This window comes from Octopus bimaculoides, chromosome 14, assembly GCF_046866305.1.
Source record: "Octopus bimaculoides isolate indiv1 chromosome 14, ASM4686630v1, whole genome shotgun sequence".
NCBI lineage: Eukaryota > Metazoa > Mollusca > Cephalopoda > Octopoda > Octopodidae > Octopus > Octopus bimaculoides.
This window is the reverse complement of record NC_142941.1, coordinates 46,307,637-46,327,061: the sequence shown is the minus strand read 5'-3', so window position 1 is coordinate 46,327,061 and position 19,425 is coordinate 46,307,637. Positions and strand designations below refer to the sequence as shown.

At 34.0% G+C, this 19,425-nt stretch overlaps 1 protein-coding gene across 1 annotated transcript in view; it reads right to left on the bottom strand.

Annotated features, from left to right (window-relative positions):
- LOC106884278 (octopamine receptor beta-2R-like) overlaps window positions 1–19,425 on the bottom strand; it is a 132,913-nt gene that overhangs the window by 18,784 nt on the left and 94,704 nt on the right. The window lies entirely within an intron of this gene.

Genomic DNA, 19,425 nt, shown 5'->3' with positions numbered 1-19,425 from the left:
CTAAAGACTACGGTCGACCAAATGAATGCCCAGTGAGTGAATTTGAGAGACCGAAACTGCGTAGAAATTTGTACTCTGTCAGTGTGTGTGTGTGTGTGTGTGTATGTGTGTGTGTTTATGTTTGTATGTGTATATATGTGTATATACGTATATACATATATGAATATATATACACACACAGACACACACACACACACACATATATATATATGTATGTTTCTATATGTACATATACGCAGATAGACAGATAGATATATATATATATATACATATGTATGTATGTATGTATATGTGTGTGTGTGTGTGTGTGTGTGTGTGTGTGTGTGTGTGTGTGTGTGTGTGCGTGTGTGTGTGTGGTAAGAAGCTTGCTTCCTAACCACATGGTTTCGGTTTCATTTCCACTGCGTGGCTCCTTGGGAAAGTGTCTTCTACTATAGCCTCAAACCGACCAAAACCTTGTGAGTGGATTTGGTAGACAGAAACTGAAAGAAGCCCGTCGTATATATATATATATATGTGTGTGTGTGTGTGTGTGTGTGTGTGTGTGTGTGTGTGTGTGTGTGTGTGTGTGTGTGTGTGTGTGTAATGTTGTAGAAGTAGAATATATTTCAGTACAGTTTGAAAAAATTGAAAGTAGACTCTTTAAGAAATATTCGTATACAAAATATATATATATATATATATATATATATATATATATATATATATATATATATATATATATATATATATAAACATATAGAATCTGAAGAAGTTTTATCAATGAGAATTTTCTCGCTTATGAAATATAAAGAAAGAAAATTATATGAAAACATGTGTATGCATATGTACGTTTATAGACACAAAATAGAAATATCTATACGACACCATAGAGCAGTTCATGTGTAGGAGTATGTATGCGAGTGTGTGCTGAGGGCATCCGAATGGGTGTATATATATATATATATATATATATATATATATATAGATAGATAGATATATACAGGTGATGGTATGTGGAAATACAAGCAGACAGAGAGGTAGATGCTACGATATTGAAGACACTCAAATGGTTAAGAACCTACGTCTAATTATTAATTTATTTTTTCATTATTCATCAATTGCTTACTACCTAATTATTTCATTATCTAATTTTATCCGTTAGCGTATATTATTGTCAATGGCACTTGTAGACGGGTAAGTGCTTCCTATATATAATTATACTCATACACGTGTACTAAATGATCTAAGCGCCGTAGGTGTGGAAGAGAAATACGTACATACACACACACTTGTATGTGAGTGTCTGTCTATTTGTCTGTCTGTCTGTATGTATGTATGTATATATGTATGTACTGTAAGAAGAATATTTTTGAAAGAAAAACTTTACGGTTATTTTCTAAAGTTTCGTCAGACAGTTTAACGAAACTTCGAAGTTACTTTCAACCTTTTCCTTGTAAAAGTAAAATAAATATAATCCTCTAGAGCAGTGGTTCTTAACTGGGGTCCATATAAGATTTTTGAGGGTCCATGCAACAAAATAATAAATTGAGAATCCACAATGTTATTATAAGGGTCCCTGAAAAAAAATTTGCTCCTGATGTATGTGTTAGTATGTATTGCAAGAAACATCAAATTTTCTTTCTCTGACATTTTACATAGTTCACCCTACACAAGCAAATGTATGAAAAACAAAATAGGAATTTTGAAAGAAGCTTCTATAAAACTAGTTTTAAAACATCGAATGGTTATGGGGAACCACCAGAATAAAATAGTTATCAGGGGGGTCCATAGGTAAAAGATGGTAAAGAACCAATGCTCGAGAGAATGGTAGTGAACGTTCCTTCAATTAATGTTTGTTACCATACATACATACATACATACATACATACATACATACATACACGCGCACTCACCACCACCACCATCACCATCACCATCACCACAACACACACACACACACCACACCACATACACACACACACACACACACATACACACACACACACACACACTACAAGTGAGATTATGGTATCTGGAACTATAAAAGTCTGCAAGGCTTTCTGAAGATTTAGAAGATGATGAATAGAACAAGGTGCTTTCCTTCACAACTTTGCTAACAGACAGGTGCCCGGTCAAAATTTACTCAAAATTAAAGAGAAAACGAAGAACATACATACATTACATTACATTACATATATGACACGATTTCGTATAAATATCACAGCAGCAATACGCAATAATCAGTTATGATTAGCAACGTTGACAACATGTCGTTTATCAAAAACGGTTTCTATCATCTACCAACGCGTCCACCTTCATCACATCTACAACTCGGTACACCATCAGTTTTTCTAGAATTGCCTACAGTATTAGAACAATGTTTTTGCTAGTATTAATAATTTATTCATATTGTTTTGTTTTGTTTTTTCTGGTCATATCGTTGTTTCTAGGTTGGTTCATTTTTTTTGTTTTGTTTTGTTTTGTTTTCACTTTTGTATGTTATTTTCCCCTTCATTTCTTTCTATCTTTATAAAGCATTATTAATTACTTATTCCATTATTCAGTCTTGAAGTTTCATGTAGTTTCTTTTTTTTTTCTTCTTTTTTTTGTGTGTGGGGGGGGGGGGGTCCATTCCGCTCCAAAAGCGATTATAGTAGATTCATTCCTCTGTTGTAAATCTGACGTATAAAGAAGAATATCGTTGAATCGTATAATGTGAAAGGCGGGAGTCTGAAGAAGAGGAGGAAGAGAAGAAAGAATTGACGTAAATTGTGCGTCAAAGAAGATGTGGGGACAGAAGGGGAAAGCAAATGAAAATAGCAGAGAAGCGGAAATAAAAAAGAACAAAACCAGAGAAGTAGACAATAATACATTAACTAACACTTCAACGAAGTTATATATGTCCGTCTGTACAAAGACAGTTGCCTTATCAGTGGTTGATTTGTGAGACCTTAGACTGAATTACGCTTATTGTTGTTTAACCCCAAGTCATCTCCGAGTGATCTATGATGAAAGGTTTTCCATTCATGACCATCCCGTCTGGAGTTTTCTTTTGGTGGTGTCATTGCTTTTGGTTTTTGTTGGGGTCTTTTATCCACACGTGAGCAAGCTTGACAACTACATGGATTTCACAGTTCTATATTTAAGAGATGAGGAATTCTGTACATTATTTACATTATTTACATTATTTACATTTGACGGATATTTGTCCTCATCTTGTTTGTTGTTATACCCTCCAGCCTTCTTCAGGTGTCTTGGGGAAATTTCGAACCTGAGTTCTCATCCCTAAGGTATTTTTCGATGTTATTATTATCATTATTATTATTATTATTATTATTATTATTATTATTATTATTATTATTATTAGTGTTCAGGTCACTGCTTGGAATCGAACTCGGAATGAGGAATTCTGTACATTATTTACATTATTTACATTATTTACATTCGACGGATATTTGTCCTCATCTTGTTTGTTGTTATACCCTCCAGCCTTCTTCAGGTGTCTTGGGGAAATTTCGAACCTGAGTTCTCATCCCTAAGGTATTTTTCGATGTTATTATTATCATTATTATTATTATTATTATTATTATTATTATTATTATTAGTGTTCAGGTCACTGCTTGGAATCGAACTCGGAATCGTGGGGTTAGTAGCCCGCGCTCTTAACCACTACGCCATATGCCCGTGGGCATATGGCGTAGTGGTTAACAACAAACAAGATGAGGACAAATATCCGTCGAATGTAAATAATGTAAATAATGTACATGGATTTGAGTTCAGTCCCACTGCGTGGCACCTTAGGCAAGCGTCTTCTACTAAAGTCTCGGGAATTTTCTCCCAGGATTTTATCCGCAGTGAAAAGTCTTCCTACGACCGAATACACAAGAACGTATTAAATATGAGTATACGCGACTGTCTATCCATTCATCTTTCCTTCCATCCTCTCTCTCACGCCAAACCAGATATCATAGATGGAACCATCCCAGATAGTAATACTTCGATACTCTATTAGTTAAGCTTGTCCTTATCGTTATTTTACTGATTTTTCGACATGGAACTGCAGTCAGTCACTTCATTCTAGAATGTAGTCGATTACATTTAGACCAATATTTATTTTATTAACTTTCAAAGACAAAGTAGACCAGTGCGGAATTGGAAATCAGTCATAAAAAGATACAAGAAAAAGAAACACGAAGTAGAGAGACTGACGCTCTACCGATTCTGTCATTCACTTAATTTATACCTACCTTATCTATCTCCAACTATGTAATCTTTTATCGCTTCTTTGTTTCAGTTATCATACTGCAGCCATGCAGGAACACCGCCTTGAAAGGTTTTAGTCGGGGAAAACTGTCTCTTTTATTTTGAAGGAATTTTGAAAATTTCGTGGTGTTGAAAGAAAAAACCGAATTTTACTGGGTACATTTATGGTAACTTTAGGAATGCATAAGGTTCGCACACAAGCCAACGACAAAGTTTCTGTATGGTCCCTCAACATGACGTGAACAAGTGCCAAAATCTCTCCTAAACCACATGCTCTAGCCGTCCCAATATAAGCAAAGATACATTGGATGAAGTAGCTGTAGAAAATTCCTTAAACGGACGTCATGGCCACTACTGGTGTTCTTTTAATCAGTATTCGATTGGCGTTGATATGGAGTTAATAGACAAACAGAGCAACAACGACGACGATAGCGACATCAGCGGCAATGGCAGCAACAACGGTAGCAACAACAATACAAATAACAACAATTACAGCAATGGCAACAACCACTTGTCTCATAAGAGGTCACTTGGAAATGTATATTTTGAAATAGAAGAAAACGCAAACTCGTGATACATAATTCATTCATACTCATTTTGTAATACCGATATATCGTAAATTTATAAACATGGACGAATTTGAAACAAACGTTCCTGTTTTTACGCTATTTTTTCGTTTCTTTTGTTTTTTCTATGTCTCTTTGTTTGTCATTTACAGCATAGCAAATACTAAATCGATTTTTTTCCCCTTCTGGTTTTTTATCTTTTTTTTTTCTTGCATTTTAATGTATTTATTCTTTGTCTTTCTTTAGTCAAACAAAACCATCGATTATTTATTTGCGCTGCTGACATCCGTATACTCGTGGCTAGAAGAGATAAATTTGTTGGAGAAGGCGGGGGCAGTGTGCAGGCATGAATATATGTGTGTGCATGTGTATATGAAAGATTATATGTATAGTTACACACATGAAATATATACATATATATATATATATATATATATATATATATATATACAAGTATGCGTGTATGTATATGTGTGTGTCTATGTGCGTGTGTATATATGAAAATATATATGCATATTATATTGTGTATACGGAGATATGCAAGTATGCATATAGAAATAAATCTTTGTATGCATGCATGTTTGTATGTGGTTGTATAGAAAGTTATGTTTGTATGGAGATATATGTATGCATAATACATGCAAGTCTAAGCTTAAAATATAGGACGATATGTATGGGGACAAAGGTGAAATGAAAAGATTAAAGATATAAAATACATTGTACAGGAGAAAATAGCAAAACCACACTAGATGTATACATGTATGAAATATTATACACTTGTGTGTTTATGAGAGTATAAATAAGTACAATTATATGTGTGTAAAAATCAAATGCACAAATGCGCATATATATATATATATATATATATATATATATATATATATATATATATACATACACACACACATAAATACGTATGCGTATGAGTGTGTTCTGGATCAACGGCATTATCTGCTCTGAATTAACATACGTGTGTATATATATGTATGCATGTATATATGTGTATATATATATATATATATATATATATATATATATATATATATATATATATATATATATATATATATATATATATATATATATATATATACGCGTATACACATACGTATATATGTACATACATATATGCATACATGCATACATAGTGGAAAATATAATCTCAATACTGAGGATAGAATGAGATTTATTTCAGGAACTGCAAAGTTCAACGTTAAGGAGTGACTGTCAGTTTCATTTCGAGTCTTTAAACTGTGATACGTTATCCAATCTACCGACTATGTATAGGGAAAATATGTGACCTGATTGGCCTATTCATACACTAACAAATATAAAATTCCTCTTCATAAACAGCGGCCTTCACAGAGACGATGACGTCTGTATCCTCAAAAAAATTAACCCTGCCTCTCTCAGTACACAGAAAAATTCAGCAAAAGAGTTTCAGCTCCTTTATAAAAAACTTTGTCTAAGGTATCATCAAGTGTATCAACTTAAGAATAGTAGACATTCTAGATGTCACCTTAAATTTTACCAACTACCAATATACACATACCTCCATTTCAACCATCCACTCACCAGCCATCATTTGGAACTTCAATGTCTTTTACTATACCCTACCATCACATCTGTCCAAACTGTATTGAACATAGGTCAGAAAAAATATCGATACAACTCACACACGTAATACGATTATCAAGGAACTGTCGCAACCCACAAAACTACCCCCTCATAGACCGTATTTACGCATGCTCACACAGAATTAAGCATGTATATATATATATATTCATTTGATCAGTGTACATGTATATATATATATATATATGTATACGCATATAAAAGTTGGCGTATAGATTTGTGTATGCCTTTGTATATACCGATGACCGTCTATGATTATATGTGTCTGCTTACGTCTGTATGCCCGCTTAGCTTCTCTTTTGCACCGTATATAGACGTGAATATCTGCATTTATGTTGTATGTGTGTGTATATATGAATCTATGTGTTTATGTGTTTATGTCTGTATATATATATATATATATAGAAAGAGAGAGAGAGAGAGAGAGAGAGAGAGAGAGAGAGAGAGAGAGATAGTTTACAACTAATAGGAGAAATGTATATGTATGTGTGCATATATATATATATATATATATATATATATATACACACACACATATTTCCAGTGCTGATATTTTTTCCAGACAGGTAGGTTGTTATTTTATAGGTCTCTTTTGTCGAAACGCTAAGTTACGGGGACGTTAACATACCAACACTGTTGTAGGGTCAAACACAAAAACAAAGTGACACACAGATATATACATATGTTTGTGAGGAGGGGGTGTCAAAATATAATGGTATATGTATGCATGTTTATATTTTGTTTATGTATATATTTTTATGTTTATATTTGTATATGTATACACATTTGTGCGTGTGCGTGTGTCTGTGTGTCTGTGTGCGTGTGTCTGTGTGTCTGTGTGTGTGTGTGTGTGTGTGTGGTGCATCTGTGTATATGTGTATATCTCTGCTTTATATGTATGTGTGTTCGTTTGTATGTCTGTGTAAGGATATAATAAAGCTCACATTTCTTCTGAAAAAGAAAGAAGACCTTTATATACAATAGGGTTCAAAAACAAGACACACAAGCACACGCATACACACACTCACACACAAATACACATACGCTCATAAACACACACACACTCACACACACACACATACACACACAGAGATACACACACGAATTTCATGTCTATACAGACGAGAAACCTCGTACCCTCACACCTACCTAACCGCGCATTACCAAACACACACCAATAAACCACTTACGACGAATGCAATCACAGAATCTCTTTCTCACGCACTCACACACACATACACACGCACATACACACACACACACAGACTGAGTCACACATACAATCACACACACACACACACACACTCATGTATACAATCACACACTCAGACACGCAGTCACACATACCCACATACCCACAACAATACCCGTGAACCAGTAACAACACACCCATCCTTGAAAACTAATTAACAGAAGATATATCCATTACGTATTATTTAACAATTCTAGTTAGTTTCATATATATATGTATGTATATATATATATATATATATATATATATATATATATATATATATATATATATATATATGTATGTATATACATATATACATGCATATACATATCCATGCATATATATATATATACATATATATATATATATATATATATATATATATATATATATATATATATATATATATATATATATATATATATGCATGGATATGTATATATTTGTTCCTATGTTTAATCAATTATTTCTTAACGACATAGCGTCTTCTCTGTCCTCAATACAATATTCATTTGCGTACCCCACAAAGTCATTAAATCAAGACAATTGACCACCCACGAACACATTAACTCTCATGTAATTAAACAACCTGATGTCCTGACACCGCTGCAAACTCCTCCTTCCCAACTAATAACGAAACCCGACATATCATAATTGTTACTTATTTTATTCTTTACAAAAGAAAAATTGCATTTCATACATGTACGTGTGAGAGCGGCAGTGCGTAGTATGTGCGTATGTGCAAGTGTGTTTGTGTTTTTGTGTGTCCATTAAGAAGAGAATTACAAACAAACAGTACTTATGTCATCATATTCATTGGTTTACAGCTGTTTCCGCTATAGGAGAACTATGCACTCTGATATGAGTGAGTGTATGACAACTTTGAGCTTCATCGGAGCCTTGTCATGCAATGTTCCTTTGTTGAGGAAATCGTTTAAATAAAATATGTACGAAATTCTCGGACCTTGAGTTAGTGTAACTTACTGCAGATTAAAAATAAGAAAGAAGTATATGGCCATGTACTGAGTTCTAGTTCTCCTGTTTGTTCTACAAAACAGGTGCGTTTGTATGTGTTAGTGTACGTACATATATAGGATGACTATAAACCCTGAATATATGGGAAATATAACTAATATTCTTGCTTTCTTCTTCGATAGATTGAATATGATATATAGATATATATATATAAATATATATAAATATATATATATATATATATATGGTATATTCTGTTAAGAACGTAATAGAGCATAGAATAAATCTCGTTCACCTTCAGATTTCACCCTGTGAAAAGATATATATATATATATATATATATATATATATATATAGTAGACTTACTTGCAAAATAGGACGTGTGCGTTCAATAATGTAATAATACAAAGAATATATATACATGTATACACACATATATGTACATACTTACATCTACATGTGTATATACATGCATATCAGGGTAATGCAGACAACATCGACTATGAGGAAGATTTTAAGTTTAAGTAGATTGAGTGACATGAAATAAACTTCCTCCCTCAAGGACACACCACTTCGTCCCATCAAACTCTTAGACCGATGAAGCTTTACCAGAGACAAGGTCGCAGCAGTGCAAAATATATTTTGTTTGCTCACGAAATAAAACGAGCTTTAACAGTTTTATGTATCTTTCTATAAAACTACTTTAGATTCAACGCACAATCTCAGTTCATGACACTTACCTAACCCTTATAATGCAACTCCGAAATACACGCACACGCACACAAGTATATATATATATATATATATATATATATATATATATATATATATATATATACGTGTATAAATGCATATATGTACACACATATGTATACATATACAAATGTATGTATCAATCTATATTGTATAAATATAAACATATGTACCTACATGTGCATTTGTATATATATGTAATTATATATGTATGTGTATGTATACACATATAAGTATATCAGTATACTTTTGTATGTATGTGCCTGTATATATGTATGAATAAATATATGTGTGTTTACGTGCATGTATATATGAATGCATGTATGTATATATGTATATATGTATATACGTATGCATGTATGCATAGCTTCAGAATCTGTTATTTATTGACCGTACATCTTTATTGTGTTTTTCTTAATCAATTATACTTGTTTCACACTTTCCTTTTAATGGTTGCTTTGTGAGACTTTCACTGTCCTTGTTCATCTGCTTCATACAAATGATGATAATAATAATAATAATAATAATAATAATAATAATAATAATAATAATAATAATAATAATAATGGTTATTTAATTGAAAAAAATAAACGAGAGAAAAATTGAAGATGGTAAATTATGTTTAAAAAATTCAAACGGTGAACTTTCCCTGCTGTGAATTGATGACGGTGGACTTACTGGACATGCTGAGCGATAAAGTTCCCGTAGAAACATTGAGCGTCGACTACAACCAGCTTGAAAATATATTCCGGAGCATTATATTACGACACATGGAAATCCCTGCCTGCCCGTGCTACTGGAGGGCATTATCTCGTCCATATGAACTGTGCAGATACCTATGTGTCATCAGTCGCCCCTGTCCGAAATGCGCAGACATCGATGAATCCGTTTCGTCACGTACTTGTTTAGTGTTCGGAATATTGCTAAAACGTGGAACGATGTCGAACGACTGTTATCGCATGTAGAATCCGTCCCTTGATCAAGACCCCTTTTAAAGATCTCCACACTGTCCTCCTTTTTCATGTAGGGACAGGTAGGTTTTCTCGGTCTTGAGAGTATGAGGAAAGCGGTTGCAGGGTAAAAGGGTTTGGAAAAGTTGCGTCTAAGAAAGCCTTCCCTAAATACATTAAAAATATTATAACAGTTTTGACTTATCTGAGCATTATTATATCACATTCAGTTTGTGATTAAATCAGTAATTAACTGAAATTTTATGACTGTAATATTATTTATGATTGGAGAATATGGCAGAACAGTTTGTAGTAGAATGGTGGAATAGATATCTTCACATAGTTTCATTCTGTAAATCTCTCACAATATATCTCATCAATGTCTTCAAGTTCAGTTTGAAGTGTAGGATGAGGATGAAACGTTAGGTGTCGTCTCCTCGCGAACTCGATGAAAGAAACGGATGCAAGAGTTAAATCTGCTACGTGTGAGATGGTCAGGTCTTGAATTTTGACTGACGAATGCAGTCAAGTCATAGAATCTACTCAAAAGTTAAGGTGATCGAGATTTCCTGCTTTCTTGACATTTTCATATTTAGAACATCCTCCCAGTTGAGGGGGTCACAATTTTTTAATATGTTATTTAAAATAATTTTCAATGTGATTTTACGCGGTACTACATACGTTCTTCCCCTCGTCTGTAAATAGTGCCCAGCACATTTTGTCCAGGACAGAAATCAAAATAAGGCGGTGAGCTGGCAGAATCGTTAGCACGCCGGGCGAAATGCTTAGCGGTATTTCGTCTGCCGTTATGTTCTGAGTTCAAACTCCGCCGAGGTCGACTTTGCCTTTCATCCTTTCGGGGTCGATAAATTAAGTGCCAGTTACGCACTGGGGTCGATGTAATCGACTTAATCCCTTTGTCTGTCCTTGTTTGTCCCCTCTATGTTTAGCCCCTTGTGGGCAATAAAGAAATCAGAAATCAAAATCAGAAAACCCTATTCGTTATCACTCCATTTCTGCTACAAGAAGAAATATTATTTGCTAAACAAAAGAAAATAACAAGAAAAGTAGTAGTAGTAGTAGTAGTAGTAGTAGTAGTAGTAGTAGTAGTAGTAGTAGTAGTAGTAGTAGTAGTTGTTGTTGTTGTTGTTGTTGTTGTCCCTTTACTTTGATTGTTGTCCGTTTGTTCTGTTATTCGATCTTTAACCCATCATCAACCCGTTTATTGCTCACTCCCCCACCCCACCCCACTTCCCACTAGTTTCTTTAATCTAATATTCTATGTTGTCAGCTATTGTTGGGAGTCGATGACGGCTATCAATACTTCCCAGTATTCACCATCTTCAACATGAGCAGCAGCATCACAACCACCATCACCACTTGTACCGCAGACACGGTTATTGCTTACACCTTACTCTAATTAATCTTCTCTTGGAGAAATTAAGGAAATCTCATTTCTTGCACATATCACACATGAATTACTTCACTACAAAGCAAATATCGTGGTGTATGTAAACACATATATACACATACACATACATACATGCATATATATATATATATATATATACATATATATTCTTTTACTCGTTTCAGTCATGTGACTGCGGCCATGCTAGAGAACTGTGTGTGTGTGTGTGTGTGTGTGTGTGTGTGTGTGTGTGTGTGTGCGTGCATATGTGTGTGTAAATTGCTGCACATCAAGAACAGGCCTTGTACACCACATGAGAGCTTACTAGAGATGATTACTAATCAAGAAAAGTCAAAGTCGACTTACGATGGACAGCCGAAGATATATATATATATAGCCTGAACAGGATAAACTACCCCTATTTTGCAGAGAAAAGTGTAGGTGTCCACAGCTAGTCACCTACACTTTTCTCTGCAAAATAGAGGTAGTTTATCCTGTTCAGGCTATATTATTAGCATTATTCTGCGATTGAGAATTTAAAATCACTTCCTTAACTTTCTAAAAGACATCTCAACGCTTCTAAAAAGCAAACTTCGTTTGTTTATTTACGTTTGTCGTAATTTGAATTTAACATATATATATATATTTTTTATTCGTACATACATATATTAAACATCTTAACTTTGAATGATGGTACACTCAATACATAAAGTTAAAGTGTGGTACTTATTTTAACAAGGGTAAGTGGTGACAGTGACTTCGAATTTTCGTCTCTCGTTCACCTTTTCAAATTATTTAGATAAGTGGTTTTCAACTGGGATCCATATGGCCCTCGGGGGTCCATACAAGATTTTGCTGTGAAAATTTATGTGAATTTTTGGGAAAGTAGATGAAGCAAATGATACATTAACCCCAGTACTTGATTTTGGTCCCCGAAAGGATGAAAGGCAAAGTCGACCGCGGCAATATTTGAACTCAGAACGGGAAGATGGATGAAATGCTGCTCAGTATTTTTTATCGGGCTGCTAAAGATTCTGCTAGCTCATCAGGTTATTGGCACAAGAGCTCGAAGCATTGAGGGCAATACCAAAGACGAAATGCAAGACACGAGAGTAGATTTTACATCAAGAAAAATCAACAAAAAATAAAACTTATGACAATTTTATAATAAAAAAAAGTGAGGAAGGAAAATTTCCTAGTCGTGAGAAATACCACCTAGGCCAACACAACGGAAACCCGACTGAAAGACCCAGATTACTCTATCATATTCGAGGCGTCGAATGTATCATTTCCCAGTTTCCTCCTACTTAGGAAATCCTATTCAGGTTAGGAACATTCATTCTGACTAGCCTTTCCGCTCTCATCCACCTGCCAATAAACGTATTAGAAGGAGTCACCTCCATCTCTACCCTAGTAGTAGTAGTAGTAGTAGTAGTAGTAGTAGTAGTAGTAGTAGTAGTAGTAAGCAGCGGCTGCAGCGGCTGCAGCGGCTGCACCGGCAGTATCAGCAGCAGTAGCAGCAGCAACAGCAGCAGCAGCAGCAGCAGCAGTAGTAGTAGTAGTAGTAGTAGTAGTAGTAGTAGTAGTAGTAGTAGTAGTAGTTGTTGTTGTTGTTGTTATTGTTGTTGTTTTATTTCGTATCAATTCATCATTGTCTATTTGCTGTCTCACTTGACCCCTCGCATAACCCCTCCGCCAACTCGTATACTGCTCGCCATAACGTCGACCTAGTTCGTTTAATCTAATATTGTCGTCCACCACCGTTGTACGTGGTAGTCAATGACGCTCATCGACACCGCCAACCTCCTTCTGACCGTCACCCACTATTGCCAGCAACTCTCTTGCCACTACTACAACTAGCGTGTAACACGGTTTATTGGTAACACTTCATTTTAATTAATTTTCTCTTGGAGAAATTAAGGAATTCTGATTTCTTGCACATATTACACAGCATTCATTTCATCACTAGATAAATATCGCACACACGCCGTATATATATATATATATATATATATATATATATATATATATATATATATATATATATATATAAAGCTAAAAAACATTGTCGAGAATGTGATTTTATGATTATACCTTTCCTGATGAAAGGGACATTGTCTGCATGGTTTGTAAGACTTCTATTAATTTTCTACCAAGTCATGAACTCTGGAAACGGCCGTAGGAAGTGCACTTCCTCGAATTGTATTACATACCTTATATACCATTTATGTACTTTAAAAAACTCATTTAATTCTATGGATCTTTTAATTGAAACTCTTAACAGCCCTTAATTTTAGTACGAAAAAACATTTTTATTAGTTCTTTTTCTCACACTTCTTTCCATATATATCCCACATGGGTTTTACCTACATATATTTTTATGTATATTTATATATATATTTATATTTTTCTAAATACTTTTTTTAAATATTCATAGATGTCGATATGTATTAATATATATATATATACGCATTTAAGTCGAATTCATAACTGTATGAGTATGTATAGGGGAGAATTCACACACAAAAAACATAAGATGAAGACAGGTGGTGTAGACAACAAACAAATGTATTAGTATAACGCTCGGGAAGTGAAAATGTCTTTAACGTTTCGAGCCTACGCTCTTCCACAGAAAGGAACACAGAAAGAAACAAGGAGAGAAAAGAAGAATGTATAGTGGCTAGCGATCTATAAGCATACATGCATTAGCTTCACCAGCGCCGACTTCACCTTTCAGCCATAAGAGGTACGTATATTACACCTATGCATACAATGTTCTGTCCTATATGTAGTTGGCCCTCTTGCTCAATAAAGAACCCCAAATTAGAAAACCTTATTCTCTATCACACCACGAATTCTGCAAGAAAATACATTTTCAAGAAGTAAAGGAAAGTAGTAGTAGTAGTAGTAGTAGTAGTAGTAGTAGTAGTAGTAGTAGTAGTAGTAGTAGTAGTAGTAGTCCATTTATATATTTCTGTTGTTGTCCATTGTTATGTTACTTGATCCTTAACCCATCGTCAACCCCGTTTATTGCTCACCACACTTCTCACCAGTTTCTTTAATCTAATATTCTTGTTGTTGTTCGCTATTGTTGGGAGTCGACGATGGCTATCGATAGCTTCAGAATCGCCATCATCACCATTAACAGCAGCACTATCACTAAAAACAACAATAACAACGATTCCAACATCACCGATTCCATCCAACACCACTACCACCACCACTACTGTTGTCGTCTTCACTTGCATCACAGCAAACGCAATCATTGCTTGCTTGCACCTTAGTCTAATTAATCTTCTCTTGGAGAAATTAAGGAAATCTGATTTCTTGCACATATCACACATCACTTCACTACAAAATGAATATTGCATACGTTGAATACTTCGTGAGCTTCTGAGTGAATGTATATGTTTCTGAGTGTGTGCGCACATTTGTGTCTATATATCTATGTATGTATATAACTAAGGCATATGTTAACATCGACAAGATTAACAATAATCAATAAATAGTACTCAATATATTATGTCTAGAGTGGAATTATGTGTTAGAATAGTCCAGTTCTATGATAGTGGAGGTGCGTGGCTTAGTGGTTAGGGTGTGGGTGTAAGTTTGTGGTTTTGGTTATCGGTCTGGTTTATCGGTGTTGTGTTCTTGAGCAAAACACGTCATTTCACGTTGATCTAATCCACTAAGCTGGCAAAAACCAGTAATCCTGCGACGTACCAGTGTCCCGTTTAGGTAGGGAATTTATACGCCATGGAAACCGGAAACCGGCTCTTATGAGTCGCCATGACTTGAGAATGTAACATTTTTTTTTTAGTTTTATTACATTCACGTTTGTGTGTATGTGTGCTTGCGTGTATGTGAGCGTGTGTGCATGTGCTTGTGTGTGGTGTGTGTATGTATGTGTGTGTGTGCGCGCGTGTGTGTTTGTGTGTGTGTTCATAAAAGTAAGAATTACAATTGCGTGTCACAAACTCAAGTGAATGTGGAAGCCAAGACTGTTAAGGGGAGCAGAAATTTCAGTGCTTTCCTTTGGCAGCGAAACGTGGACACTTACCAAATTAGCAAAGAAGTGTTTAGATGACTTTAACACAAGGATGTTATGGACCTTCCTCGATGCGAAATGGCAACAGCATATTATCTATGATCCTTTCTCTGGAAGCCTTCCAAAAGCGATCAACATTATCAGAGAACAACGTCTTCGCGCCGCATGCAGTAGCAGGAAGAATAAGTATCAAAACTTGTTCTCTGAGACCCACTGCATAGTACTGGTAAGCGTGGGGAGACATCGTCTGACATTTATCGACAATTTGAATAAGGGCAGACGGCTGGATTTCATCCAAGAACGGAAGGTAGCGATGATGTATCGAAATGCTTGGCGCAATAGGTTTGTCTTCGAGAACTAGGTAGAAAGCGACGCGGTCTATAGACCAAAGTGAAAGCGACGTGTTCTATAGTAACACACCCACCCACCACACACACACAACGCACACACATATTCTTTTATTCTTTTGCTTGTGTCAGTCATTTGACGGCGGTCATGCTGGAACACCACACTACCTTGAACGGTTTTAGTCAATCAAATCGACCGCAGGACTTATTTTTTAAGCCTAGTACTTATTCTATCGCTCGTTTTCGTCGGGTTATATTGTTAGGGTTGTATTATAATAATGGTGTTTGTATTATAAAAATTTCACCACTTTTGTATTGTATCATTGTATAGAATAAAAGTTAATTGTATATGTAATAATTGTTTATTAAAATTTAATTGTATAAGTATGCAATCTCAAAATAAATGTTATCTTTTACTGTCCACCTACAATGTCATTATACCTTCTTTTCTCCTCCCTAATTCCTACCTTCACACTAACCTTTTCAATCACATACGTCTATTTATAGAAATTTGACATCCTTGTATTCTTCCCTCCACTTTAAAATTTACTACAAACTTTACTTTAACTTTTCCCTATCAACATCATACAAAGTAGTGAATCTGCAATTAAAATCTAGATTACAAAACGAAAATTTTATTTAAAGATTTGTTTCCATATGTTAGAAAACGTATGCCCTCAGAATTTTTAGTAGAGTTCGTTCACTTGCGTTTCTCAGTAGAAAACTTGTAATAGAGGCGTAACAGATAAAATGCAATACACAACGTGCTCTAATGTCCAAAATTTAAAATTAGACTAAGAAATATGTTATGTTATAATCCAGCCTTCAGTTGTAACGTAAGTACAAATATTTCCACAGACTTTTCGCCTTTATTCTCATCAGTCTGATGAATAGGAAAATATCATGAGATTTGTAATAGAATTTTTATCAAGCTTAGTAGTTATTGTAAAAATTTGCAAGCTTCATTAATCAACTTCATTCTAAAAACTCTTTCCAACCGCAATATAATCAAGTATTCTACTCATAAATGCATATCCCGAAGAATTGCCTCTTTAAAGATAATTGCATTCGAATGCGAAAGTATTCTCACAAGTTAGATTGGTTTGACTAAAAATTTCTTTTCAGATTAGCTTTTATCAATATATTCATGCAATTTCCGCATCACATTTGGTTTACAAGAGGAACAGAATCGAACGGTATTTAAATTCAATGGTTAATTTTATGCTACGCTACTTCATATTTCTCGTTTCTTTTCATTTAAATTTACCTTGCAATCTCTGCTATTATTTCAAAATAACAATGAGTTTAGTAAATGCTATTATAGACTTACTTCAGAGTATTAATTACCCAATTTGGTACATTAAAATGGCTGATTCAAGCAGCATTATTACTTCACATTACTTCTTATGTTAGCAAATTAAGAACATTTTGAAAAATATTACTTATATTAATCCTGATTCAAATGAGTTTTAAAAACAAGCGCCAAGCTATTTCCTTTGCACTGTTTTTTTTTTTTCGTATTTTTGGCTTACGCGCCATTATGAACATCAGTATGTATATATATATATATATATATATATATATATATATCATGCATATATAATATATATAATATTTAAGTGTGTATGTCTGTGTGTGTAGGAATGTGCATGTGTGTGTGTGTGTGTGTGCGTAGATTAGCGATTAATATCAGTAGCCGTGTTTGTACCGAATACTAATTAGAACATCCAACTTAAATTGGATGTGTTGTTTAAGTCGCCTTTACTTGCTGTTAACATCCAGAGATTTTATCTCTTGTTGGCCACATATTAACTAAGCTCCTACGATATCAGCTGAGGAAATAACCGTCTGCTCTAGTGGATGGCACTACCGCATCATGTGATTTCACCGCCTCTGCGGATCGTCAACGTCAGCCTACTTCGCACCGAATACCAAAACGAAAATCAGTCGAACTGAAAGAAGCCCATCGTATATCTGTGTAGAGGTGTCTGTGTGTGTCTGCGTTTGTCTCCCAACATCGCTTGATGTCTGTCTGTGTATTTCTACGTGTGTAAACACGTATGTACATCCATACGTAGAAATACATATATACGTTTATATGTGTATACATAAATATGGTGTTGGTTGGTAATAATGCATGACATATATTTATGGTTTAAGCATCATTTCTACATCTATGGCCACATTGTCAATATTCAAGATTTCATTGGTTGAAGCGTCTGCCTTATTTTTAGAAGTGGGGTCTCGTTATCTTCAAAATACGTTAGTTAGCTATGCATTTGTCTGATATTGGAGTAATAGAGTAATAAACATGCCAGTTTAATTCTTGTTATTTGAGTAGTTTAACACTGTTGTTATTGTTGCTATGTCTATTTCTCTTATTAAGAGATTTTCCTGAAATTTACGACGATGGTTTTTATATATGATAGCGTCAAATTTTCATGTATATATAAATATATACATATATATATATATATATATATATATATATATATATATATATATATATATATATATATATATATATATATATATATATATATATATATATATATATATATAAGTATATTCACATACATATACATGTATGCTTATATGTATATATATGGTCTATATTTATATACATACATTCATACATACATATATATATATATATATATATATATATATATATATATATATATATATATATATATATATATATATATATATATATATACATTAATATATGTATGTATATGTATATATCATGCACATATGTAGATATCTAAATTCTGTACATGTAAATGTATACTGTAGCATACATACATACATACATACATACATACATACATACATACATACATACATACATGCATACATACATACATAAATGGTGTTCTGGTGAAATAGTTGATAAGTACAAAAGACAAAACAGAAAGAAACAAACACACAAACACTCAAAGAAAGAAAGAAAGAAAGAAAGAAAGAAAGAAAGAAAGAAAGAAAGAAAGAAAGAAAGAAAGAAAGAAAGAAAGAAAGAAAGAAAGAAAGAAAGAAAGAAAAAAAGAAAAAAAGAAAGAATGAATGATGAATGGGTTTGCATGAAAATCTGTGATTCTTCCATATTTCTGGAAGTGAAAATTATTTGGTGAAGATGATGAAAATATCCATGATACTGATGATGATGATGATGATGATACTGATGATGATGATGATGATTGTGATAACGACGACGACGACGACGACGACGACGACGACAACAATGACAACAAGAACGAC